The sequence below is a fragment of the Arachis ipaensis genome, chromosome B01, assembly GCF_000816755.2.
Source record: "Arachis ipaensis cultivar K30076 chromosome B01, Araip1.1, whole genome shotgun sequence".
NCBI classification, from domain to species: domain Eukaryota; kingdom Viridiplantae; phylum Streptophyta; class Magnoliopsida; order Fabales; family Fabaceae; genus Arachis; species Arachis ipaensis.
The window spans coordinates 124,017,757-124,029,921 of NC_029785.2; positions in this window are offsets into that span (position 1 = coordinate 124,017,757).

Here is a 12,165-nt window from a genome sequence, read left to right on the forward strand (position 1 = left end):
ACATACACAGACATCTTGCCAACCTTGCGAATACTGCTTTACTGACTGTTCAAGTCCCTTCCTTCAAACAAATCGAACTCGCCTGCTCTCTTCTATCCAAGAACAACTTCCGTCGTTTCCGATTCAGGGTTAAGGCATGAAGCAATCACATTGGTTTTTGGAACGTTATGATTAATGTTGTTGTTAATGTTGACGGTTTACATACAAATGAAGACATGAAGTGTTTCGTGCAAAATTGAAAAGTTGAAAAGGGTAGTTTTGTCATTTAAAAAATTTTAATACCAAATAAAACATTGAGAACAATTTTAAATCGAAAACTAGATTAGAGACGATTTTAATTTTGACCCTAAACGTTAGAGACTAAAACAGTATATATCCTTAATAATAATTAAGTAATGCACATCCAATGGCTTCTTTTTCGCCGACATTAGGCATTAATATATAATGGTAATGCCATAAGAAAAGGAGGACCTCCAATTATCCTTAAAGCTAATTAAGTGATCAACCCTCAATTTATATTATGCTATGTTGTGGGGTGGGAAAAACTTGCAAATCATCATCATTATTGAACAATCAAGAACCTATATATCAGCATTCACCACCATTTATTTAACCCTTTTTTTTCTTTTTTTTTTCCCTATTTTACTTTTTTGGTTTGTCCTTTAGCTGAAATAATAAAGAATCATGAGTGTCTCCCATCTGAAAGGTCAAGGCTTGCACAAAGATTTCTCTTCTAATAAGGTTGCTGATTTCATCGCATTTATGTTGGTTACAGAGTTATAAAAAATAAAAATAAAAAATATTTCACGGCATATATAAAAATCAGATTTGTACAATTATTTTCCTTCGATTAATAAAATCGTTTTGTCAGTTATGATCTTATCAAATCATGTTGCAAATAAATAAATATAATAGTTTAAATGTTTTCCTATTTCCACAGTAATTTAAACAATAAATTCTTTTAAGAATTCAAATTATATATGATAAATCCAACTGAAAATATTGTGAAAAATAATATATATCTAATATAAAATGAGAATTGAATTTTCGATAATTTGTTAAATGATAACGAATAAGTTAACTCTACTCAACTACTACATACGAGTTACATATCTAAAGATAAACAATTTTATATTTTCAATACATTATTGAAAAAAAATATTACTATTATCCTCTTAAAATATATTTTTAAGGCACGAAATAGTTAAATTCTATTTTCATTACTCAAAAAAGATAAGGGTGAGAATTGAATATTCGTTCTTCGTTAATAATTCTTTTGAATACACCTTGAAACTGGCAATTTATATATGGAAGACATGGAAAGAAGATAATCAGTTCATGAATAACCCTTCGTTGACTTCTTGGGGGACATAGTATTTTATATAGTATAAGCATGCCATGAATTCGAATCCAACTTATGCATCTGTGGAATCAAATTTGTACAAGAATTTGTTTTCTTCAATGATGAAATTCGCATTATGGGATGGATATATTAAATAACTATTTAAATCCGCACAATGGAAGAAAAAGGCTGCCTAATAATAGCTTTTGTTGACTTATATATATAATAACGAGAAATATTTAAAGACAAGCATAATTTATTATTTTTTACTGTTNNTTACACTCTTATTAATTAATTCATACATATATTATCCAGAGGCTTTTTGTTTCATTATTGTGATATGTAGGCTATTTTTTTATGATCAGGACCCATGTTAATTATGTAAAAAAATTCATGGTCTACAATCGTAGGCGAATAAAAAAAAGCACAATTTTGGTTAAAATCATTTATATTTTTATTAAGCGTCAATCACATCCTCCATCAGTCTTAAACATTATCATCATAATTAAAAAGAAGAAAAAAAAAAACTCTTTTGTATCCATTTTATAATAGGATAAGCTCTCCTAGTGGTGCACTAATAATATTTTTTGTTAAGAGTTTAGGTAGGGGGATTGAGGAAATGAAGAAGCCGAAGGGTTGAAAGTATAGGGTAGGGATTCACATCTCCTTTTCCATATTTTGCTAATTATTTTATTCTATATGGTTTTTTGACCGCGTTATTGATTAAATAAGAATTAATACTTTTAGATAGATGTATGTATATTCATAAGAGAGCNNNNATAATATTTTGGACATATCATTATTGTTTACAGAAGTAAAAGATCAGAATATAGATTTTGGGTTGATGGGATCCGCTTAGGATTCATGTGGTGTGTCTCCACTTTGTCTCCCGCTTTGGTCTCAATGCATCTTTTCTATGTACTTGAAAATCTAAGCACAACAAAGATCATGTACCCAATTTCTCAAGCTATCAAATCCATTTTCCCATTGACTATCTACTATGCCGACAAACCATTCAACTAATGCCATCTGTATAACCTATGCGATTCTAGAGTCTAGAGTGAAAATATTGGATATGTAAGACACTTTTTATTAGTAATAATTTCATATTAGGACTAAAGAATTTTAATATGAAAAAAATGGTGTGTTTTTGTTGAAAATGATTATATATATATATATATATAGGTGGGTGGACATTGCAGAGACAGCAGTACAATACGCAAGTAATGTACTGACTTAATGCAGCATGCGTGATTGACAAGTGGCGTAATCAGAAGCAACACGCATTCTGCATGTTGTTCATGTGGCGTGCATCCAGCCAACACGCACTCTGCGTGTTGGACACGTGTCAGGCATGCAAAAGATGTGACACCTAACGTATTGCTGAACAGATTTTCAAGTGTCAAGAGGCTGTGTATCTCTGATATGGCGAATCCAGGCCAGCTTTATGTAACTTTTAGATGAACTACTCACGACGGGTTCGGTGCTAAAAATCGCCATACTCTGGTTGACCAAAAAGTCCTAATTGTTATCGGTCCAACTGGTCACAACCTCTCCATCAATCAGTAGGTTAAATATGTGTAACACATCCTCAATTGTCACTGTAACCTCATCGGCTGGCAATACGAAGGAATAAGTCTCCAACCTCTACCTTTTCACAAGAGTAGATAATAAGGCGGAATGCCCTTTGATCTGTTCCACTCTCGATACATAGTAGAATTCCGTTGTTCGTAAAGTTTGGTCAACCACCGGATGTCAAATCTTCGACAGATCAAACTTATAGGACAGAATATTCTTGTTAGCTTGATATAGGACAACTGAAAAAAAAAAAACAACAAAATTATAAAAAATTTAAAAGATTATCTTATTAAATAATTTTAATCAAAAGAATTTTTAAACTTGTTAATTCACTACAACTACTAATAATAATATTAATTCAAATAACTACACTAATAATAATACAATTTAAATACAAAATTCTAAATTAACAAAAATATTAAACTTACATATTAGATTGTCTTAAATAAGTAATAACATGATCTTCTACAAATATATAATTACGTACCATTTTTTCAAGCAACACATTAGTTACTCTCTCTCTTACTCTCACAAAAAAATATCACATTTCCTCTCAATAACAATCAAAACCCTCTCACCAAACCCTACTTAAATGAAATGAAGACCAAACAGCAGCAAAACCTTTCCCCATCCCTTTTTTAAAGCCTTCAACCAAACCTTTGGTTGGCCTCTCCGGAGCATGATGTTGGGTGCATAGAGATCACCCTGCTCAGGAGAGCAACACGTGACTGGGACGCTGACTGGAAATCTCTGCTACTACAACACGCAGGGCACGTGTTGCAAGTATGCTCGAAACTTGAGGGTGAATTTCTGCGAAAGGGATGTTGAAAACAAGCAAAGCATCCCTGCACCTTCACACGCAGGGTGCATGATAATTCTTGACTCGACAAGTGACGAATCTCTGCGTATTTCTACTTAAAATTTTTGCAAAAACTGCATCAATTTTTTTGAAAAGATAACACGTATTCAATATGTTGAAACTGTGTTTCTGAAACATCCACATTTCTATAAAGCACCCCGAACACTAATATTAAACAAAATTATCCATCTCTTTTCTATATATAAAATAATTTCTGTCATATTAGGAACACTAATTTACGTCTTCTTCAAATAATCACGCTCATATTGTTGAGTTAAGAAATTAACTAAATTAATTAGTGATGACAAACATTATTTTTGGGCAAAATAAATAATTAGTGTTGATTAATTATATTTACTTATTACTAATTATTTATTGTTGCAGGCCAAAATTCCATAGCCCAAATGGAATGAAAAGCAATCAGCAAGGATGATGGGCTGGAAGCAAAAATCAGAAGCCCAAGAAAAAGCAAAGAAACAAAGCCAAAGAAATCAAAACGGGCAAAAAGAAGTGATCCGATTCAAGCCCAAAGTGAATTTCAATTCCCTCCATCTTGCCTTACCAAAGGCAACGTTCCCCTCCTCTCTAACCAAGTCAATCAGAGTTTCAGAAAAGTAAGAAAGAGAAAGAGAGAAAGAGCTTCTTCACCAAGATAGTCACCAAAGAAGCAAGAAAGAGAAACTAAGCTTGAAAGGCAGAAGTCATCTCAACAAATCCAAACCAAATCAAGCTTAGGTTATAGGTAAATCTTTTTCTCATACATGCAACTCGGTTATATTTCTTCTTCCCAACTCTCTGCTCTATCCAAAATGGGATACAAAGGAAAGAAGATTTCTGTTCTTCCCTGCTGTGTATCTATGGTCTTAAACAAGACTTGGGGACCAAGTAGTTTCTCAATGGCTAAGATCAAGTTGACCATGAGAAGATTTCTATGGTTATTTCTTTGTGGCTTTCGGTCAAGATGAAGAAGTCAGAAGCAAAGTTTCTACTCTAAGGTTTAATGAGAAAAAGTAAATCTGTGGGTTGGTGAAGTTCAAGGCTCAAGGTGTTGACCTTGGAAGAAGAATCCAGCAACATGCAAGGAGATAAAGGAAGCTTGCTACTCATTCAAAAGGCAAGGAGAGAAAACCAGAGTGTGAGAACAGTGTTCTATTAAGAAGTTCCTCTACTTGGATAATGCTTTCTTTCAAAGAAGCATTCGGCCAATACTGAAGAACTGCATCTGAGGTTTGCGAATCTGGTTTTGCACATAACAAAGAGGCTGCGGATGAAGTCAATCTCCTTCATGTTTTACAGATTGTAATGTACTTTTCTATGTTTATCTTTCTGTAATTTCTTGTGAGAAAAGGCATTGTGAGAAAGCTCAAGTAAAAGCCATGAGTGGAAAAAGGCTGAGTGAAACACTTGAGAGAAAAACCTAGAGTTATTTTCAGATTTTTTTAGGTATATTTATGTCTTGTATCTTGTACCTATGAGGTATCCCTTTCTTAGTTGGGTTAGCACTAAGAGTGAATAGTTAGGTATTAGCATAGCCAATGTCAAGTTAGGTTAGAACTTGAGTGTGAAAGGATTGGGTCAATCCTGTGAAATTGGTGTATGTAATACTGTTAACTATAGTGAAATTCTTCCATAGTTGTGGAGGAGACTGGATGTAGGTTGCATAGCGCAAGGCAACCGAACCAGGATACATGCTGGTGTTAGCTTTTCTCTTCTCTGCTGAGTTCTGTTTTCTGATATTCATGAGACAAAAATAAATTGTCTCATAAATTTCCGCTGCTGAGTACAAACAGAACTTGAATTGAAAGTTTGTTTTAAAAGGGTAATAACAGCAATTAAAAGGAAGGCATAGATTCAACCCCCCTTCTCTAAGCCTACCACAACCTTCAATTGGTATCAGGAGCTAAGGTCTCAAGAATCAAGCTTAACCACTTGGAGCAAAGATCCAATGGCGAACAACTTGGGCACAACCACAGTTGCCTAGACCCTCACTGAAGGCCAATCAAACAACCGGCCACCTTTCTTCAACGGGAAAAACTACTCCTACTGGAAGGAAAGGATAAGGATTTTCATCCAATCCATTGACTACAACATATGGAAGATTGTTGTGAGCGGTCCCAAGATCCCAACAAAAACAAATGCTGATGGAGTGGTAACTCCAAAAGAAGAAGCTGAATGGAATGAAGATGATAAGAAGAAGATAGAGCTGAATGCTAAAGCAATCAACCTTCTTCACTATGATATCAGCTTTGAAGAGTACCGGAAGGTGTCTAGATGCAAGACAGCCAAANNAACCACCATTTTACAACAAAACCTCATATTCGAAAGGTAAAAATGTTCAAAGAAATTCTGGTGAAAATGCTTTTGCAAAGAAGAACAACTTTAATAAAAATCAGTTTGTCAAAAGAAATGCATCTCCTTCAAAAACCAGAAAATTTCAACACTTTAATCATTTCAAGCAATATAACTCATNTGGATACCTAAAGCTACTTGAAAATCTTCATGCAGATTTGCCTAGCATCCAAGAACAAAAAGGACATGTGGTACATGGATAGTGGATGTTCAAGGCACATGACTGGGAGGTCAACTTACTTCATCAAACTAAATAAGTATGATGGAGGTTTTGTGACCTTTGGAGATGATGGTAAAGGTAAAATCATTGCTGTTGGAAAAGTAGGTAATGAACAATCTACTTTCATTGATGATGTACTTTTGGTATGTGGTTTGAATCACAATCTTTTGAGTATAAGTCAGCTGTGTGATTTAGGATATTTGGTGATTTTCAAAAGATTTGAATGTTGTGTTGTTAATGAAAAAATAAATGAAGTGATGTTTGTTGCCAAGCGTTTTAATAATATGTATGGACTTACTCTTGATGAACTAAAAGATCAAAATGTAGCTTGTCTTCACTCTAAAGAATCTGAAAAGTGATTATGGCATAAGAGATTGGGCCATGCAAGTATGTTTCAAATAAACAAACTTGTTAAGAAAGAATTAGTAAGAGGTCTTCCTTTGATAAAGTTTGACAAAGACATCACTTGTGATGCTTGCCAAATGGGAAAACAAACAAAAAGTTTTTTTAAACCAAAGGAAGACATCTCTACTAAAAGACCACTTGAGTTGCTACACATTGATTTATTTGGTCCAACAAGAACTCAAAGCCTAGGTGGTAAACATTATGGTTTAGTAATTGTGGATGACTACACTAGGTTTGGTTGGGTTTTATTTCTTGCACACAAAAATGAAGCCTTTTCGGCCTTTGAACCTTTTTGCAAGAAAATTCAAAATGAAAAGGATTTGAAAATCTCTTCTATAAGAAGCGATCATGGAACTGAATTTGAAAATAATTTATTTGAATCCTTTTGTGAGGAATTTGGAATATCTCACAACTTCTCTTGTCCAAGAACACCACAACAAAATGGTGTTGTGGAAAGAAGAAATAGAAGCATACAAGAGATGACAAGAGCTATGCTTTGTGAGAGTAATGTTCCAAAATTCCTTTGGGCTGAAGCAATTAACACAGCTTGTCACATTTTAAATAGAACAATCATAAGGAAAATTTTGAAGAAAACCCCTTATGAACTTTGGAAAGGCTACCCACCAAACTTAGATTACTTGCACATCTTTGGATGCAAATGTTTTGTTTTAAATAACAAAGAAAATTTGGGAAAATTTGATCTAAAGGCTTATGAGTGTTTGTTTGTAGGATATCCCACAACTAGTAAAGCATATAGAGTTTATCATCAAGATGCTAGAATTATTGAAGAGTCTATACATGTTACATTCTGTGATACTAACTTGGTACAAAGCATTTTGGAAGATTGTGATGCAGGAAATCAAGCTCAAAAGGAAGATGAAACCACTCAAAATAATGAAAAAGGAAATTCTGGTCAAACTGAACCAGAAACTGCAACTGCTGAAAATTCGTGAGACAATTCCATTTTGTCTCATGAATCTGAAGGAAATCCTGAAGCCAGCAGCACCCAGAATCCCTTGGCTTCTCAAACTGCCTCCAAGTCCACCAGACCTCATGAATGGAGATTTTTGAAGAATTATTCTGAGGAATTTGTCATTGGAGACGTCTCTCATGGAGTGCAAACAAGGTCTTCCACTAGAAAGGCAAATGAAGGATCAAACATTGCCCTTCTTTCACAAATAGAGCCTCAAAACGTCAAGGAAGCACTCAGTGACCCTTCTTGGGTTAAAGCTATGGAGGATGAGCTTCTTGAGTTTGAAAAGAATCAAGTATGGACTTTGGTTCCAAGGCCAAGTGAAAAGAAAGTGACCGGCACCAAGTGGATATTTCGGAACAAGTAAGGAGAAGATGGTAGCATTGCAAGAAACAAGGCAAGGCTAGTGGCACAAGGATATGACCAAGAAGAAGGAATAGACTTTGATGAATCCTTTGCCCCTGTTGCCCGAATGGAAGCCATAAGACTTCTCTTAGCTTATGCTGCATATTGTGGTTTTAAATTATATCAAATTGATGTAAAATGTGCATTTTTGAATGGAGTGATAGATAGAGAAGTGTATGTGGAGCAGCCTCCTGGTTTTGAAAATAAAGAGCATTCTAATCATGTTTTCAAATTATCTAAAGCTCTCTATGGTTTAAGACAAGCTCCTAGAGCTTGGTATGAGAGACTTAGCTCTTTTCTTTTGAAAAATGGTTTTCAAAGAGGCACCACTGACACAACTCTATTTATCAAGAACTCTAATGATTCTTTTATTCTAGTCCAAATATATGTTGATGACATTATTTTTGGATCAGCCAATGAATCCCTTTGTTCTGAATTTGGAAAACTCATGACAAGTAAATTTGACATGAGTATGATGGGTGAACTTAATTTCTTCCTTGGGTTGCAAATTAAACAAACTGAAAAAGGTATTTTCATTCATCAAGAAAAGTATGCCAAGGAATTAGTTAAGAAATTTGGTATGGAAAATGCCAAACCCATGGGAACTCCCATGCATCCTAGTTCTAAATTAGATAAGGGAGAAGCTGAGAAAGATGTTGATGAGACTAGGTATAGAGAAATGATTGGTTCTCTTATGTACTTAACTTCCTCTAGGCCCGATATTGTGCAAAGTGTTGGATTGTGTTCTAGGTTCCAATCCAAACCAAAAGAGTCACATCTTTCTGCAGTTAAGAGGATCATTAGATATATTCATGGCACATCCAATTTTGGTCTTTCGTATCCTAAGATTGATGATTTTTCTACAGTTGATTATTGTGATGCAGATTTTGCTGGTGATAGAGTTGATAGAAGGAGCACTTCCGGTTTATGTTGCTTCCTTGGGAAATCCTTAAATGTTTGGTCAAGTAAGAAGCAACCAACAGTGGCCCTATCCACTGCAGAGGCTGAGTATATAGCTGCTTCTTCTTGTTGTTCTCAGCTTTTATAGTTAAAAACACAACTTGCTGATTACAAATTAAATGCTGAAAATATTCCCTTAATGTGTGATAATATGAGTGCCATTAATATTTCTAAAAATCCAGTTTTGCACTCTAGGACTAAGCATATTGAAGTGAAATTTCACTCAATAAGAGAACATGTCCAAAAGGGGGATATTAGTATTCAATTTGTTAAATCAGAGGAGCAATTAGCAGATATATTCACAAAACCACTAGCTGAGGATAGATTCTGCATGCTTAGGACTTGTCTAGAAATTTTGAGTTATGATTCTTTATTTGAAAAATGCTGATGTATTTGTTGGAGCTTTTTATCTCATAAACAGGTATGAGACAATTCTGGACAGGTGATGAACGTTCCCCTTAATCAGCGTGATCTGGGCTTATTCCATGTGAAAAATGATTTAGGCCAACCTTAAATATCATATCTAGAGTAGTCCAGTGTGTTTCCTTAAATCCAACCATCTCTGGGCCCTAATATGAATGTTAAAATTTCTGTTTGGTTGTTAAATTTTTTTTGGGCTGTGTGTTTAATTTTTTGAAAGGATTTTCATTTAAAGTTTTTGATCCAAAAAGATTTTCAGTTTAATTTATTGTTTCTCAAAATTTAAAATTAATTTCCAGTTTTATTTTAAAATCAAATAAAATATTTCTTTTATGAGGTCATGTCTTTTCAAGTCTTTTCAAATGGTGATGCAGTTGCATGGTTTTGGAAATCCACTTTTGGGTACGGTTACCGACACTCCCTCTATTCCCTCCATAACTTCTCCTCAAACTCTTCGGTTTCTTCCCACTCACTTCATTGGCTCTCTCCTCAAAAGTCTGAAACCAACCAAATGAGGAAGAAGACCATTGCTAAAAGGCCTCCTCGTGAAAAAGTGTACAAGCTTCCCTCAAAGCCTTCCACTCGTTCCCAAGACCGAACCTTTACTCCATCTCCTTCTCCTCCTACCTCTCCTCCTCGCTGTGACCCCATGGCTCGGACCAAAAATACTCCAAGATATCCTGCTCCTGCCAAACCGACGCCACCACCTAAGGCAACGCCATCCAAACCAAGCTCTTCGAAACCTGGCTCATCCAAGGGTAAGCATCCTGCTGTTGAAGAACCTGTTCCTGAGACTACAAAACCTAAGTCAAGGTCTGTTCCTGTGCGCTCACAAAGAGGTAACCCTCATCGCCCTCTCAAATCTGTTAGAGAACCAGACATTGATCCTTTTGCTCACAAATCACACTACATGACATCTCACTCAGACTATAACCCCCATCGTTTCAAATCTGCCATGAACCACGATTTTTATGAGGGAGTTATTCAATATCGCACTCTATGTCTATCTTTTCTTGCTGATTTACCTGATTTGAAAAAGAAAGGTTTTTCTTTTGTTGAAAATTTGAAATTTTTAGACTGGAATCACCTTTTCAAAATAAAAAAACCTGTATATCCTCAGTTGGTCAAAGAATTTTATGCAAACATGACTTACCATGAAGGAAGTGTGCATTCGTATGTTAAGGGCAGAGACATTATCTTAAATAATGAAACTATCAGTGACTCCTTGAAGTACACTGATGTTGGGCCGTGTGCTTATACCTCTGTGAAATGGGATGAAGGTGTTGGTATTTCTTACCATGATGCTTTGGCTCACATTTGTGAACATGTTTCCCTAATTGATGGCATCACACCCACTCACAAAGCCCTAGGATATGAACGTGCTCAGTTGCACCGAATTGTCAACCATATCTTAATTCCTCAAAGTGGTTCATATCAAAGGGTTTCTTACACGGACACACTTGTTTTGTATGCCCTAATCACTAAAACAGAAATCTCTTTTGCCTATTTGATGGCTAGATACATGTTTGATTCTGTTAGAAGTGTGAAAGATAAAGCACTACCTTATGGCATATTTTTAACTTGCATATTTGAGAATTTTGGTGTTGATCTGTCAAATGAGGATTATGAAAACAGACATTCATACCTAAAAGGGGGTGGTTCAGTGAAACAGCAAAAAGGACCAACTAGATCTGAAAGAGTGGTTCTAGATGATGATGATGAAGAGTTCATTCCAGATGACTCTCCCCCTCCTTCCACCGAGGGTACTTCCATCTCCACCGGGAAGAAATCTACTCTGCTGAATGTGGTCCAGGATGTCGCTCAAGAGTTTGTTTCCCAATCAAATCACATGATTGCCATGAGCAAGGAACAAAGGAAGCTAGCTAGCAAGCATGAGAACTTTCTGAGAAAATCAAGGGACAGGATGGCTGTGCTCATGACCTTCATTGATAACCTTCACAATGATGAAGACATTGCCACTGATGTTGAAGAGGAAGCTGCTTCGGAAGGGAATGGTTCTGATGCCTAGGATTTGTCTCATGAAAACTGCTGCTGCTGCTCTCCTTTTTGTCTCATGAATTCTGTTTCTTTAGCTACTTTTGAACTGTTTTATTTTGGATGACTGTAATAACTCTAGATATTGCTGCACCTTTGGTAGTTTAGTCAGTACTTTGCACTATGGACTAACTCTTTTCTGCAGGATGCAAGACTTTGTTTTTGTTGATCTTGCTTATTATCCACCCTTGATGACAAAAGGGGGAGTAATAGCAATAGGATAATAGATGGATAATAGATCCTAGTACTTCTTTTGGGATTTTTGCTGCATTAATACTTGAGTTTGCATGCTGAATATTCTTTGCTGCATTAATACTTGATTTCACATGCTGAATCAGATTGCTGATGGTATTAGCTTGATGTTGGGCTGATTATGTGATGTTGCTTATCTGATATCCCTTAGCCAAGATAAATGTATTTTAGCTCTTTATTGTGCTCTCTTTAAGATCAAAGAAAAATAGGAACAAAGAGGAAAGCACAAATTCAAGGGGAGCTAATCTTGAAAAGGAAAGGGGGAGCAACATAAAAGCAAATGACAAAAATCAAAGAGAGTTTCTATACCTTACTCAATTTATTTCCTTTTTTATTATTGCTTAAAT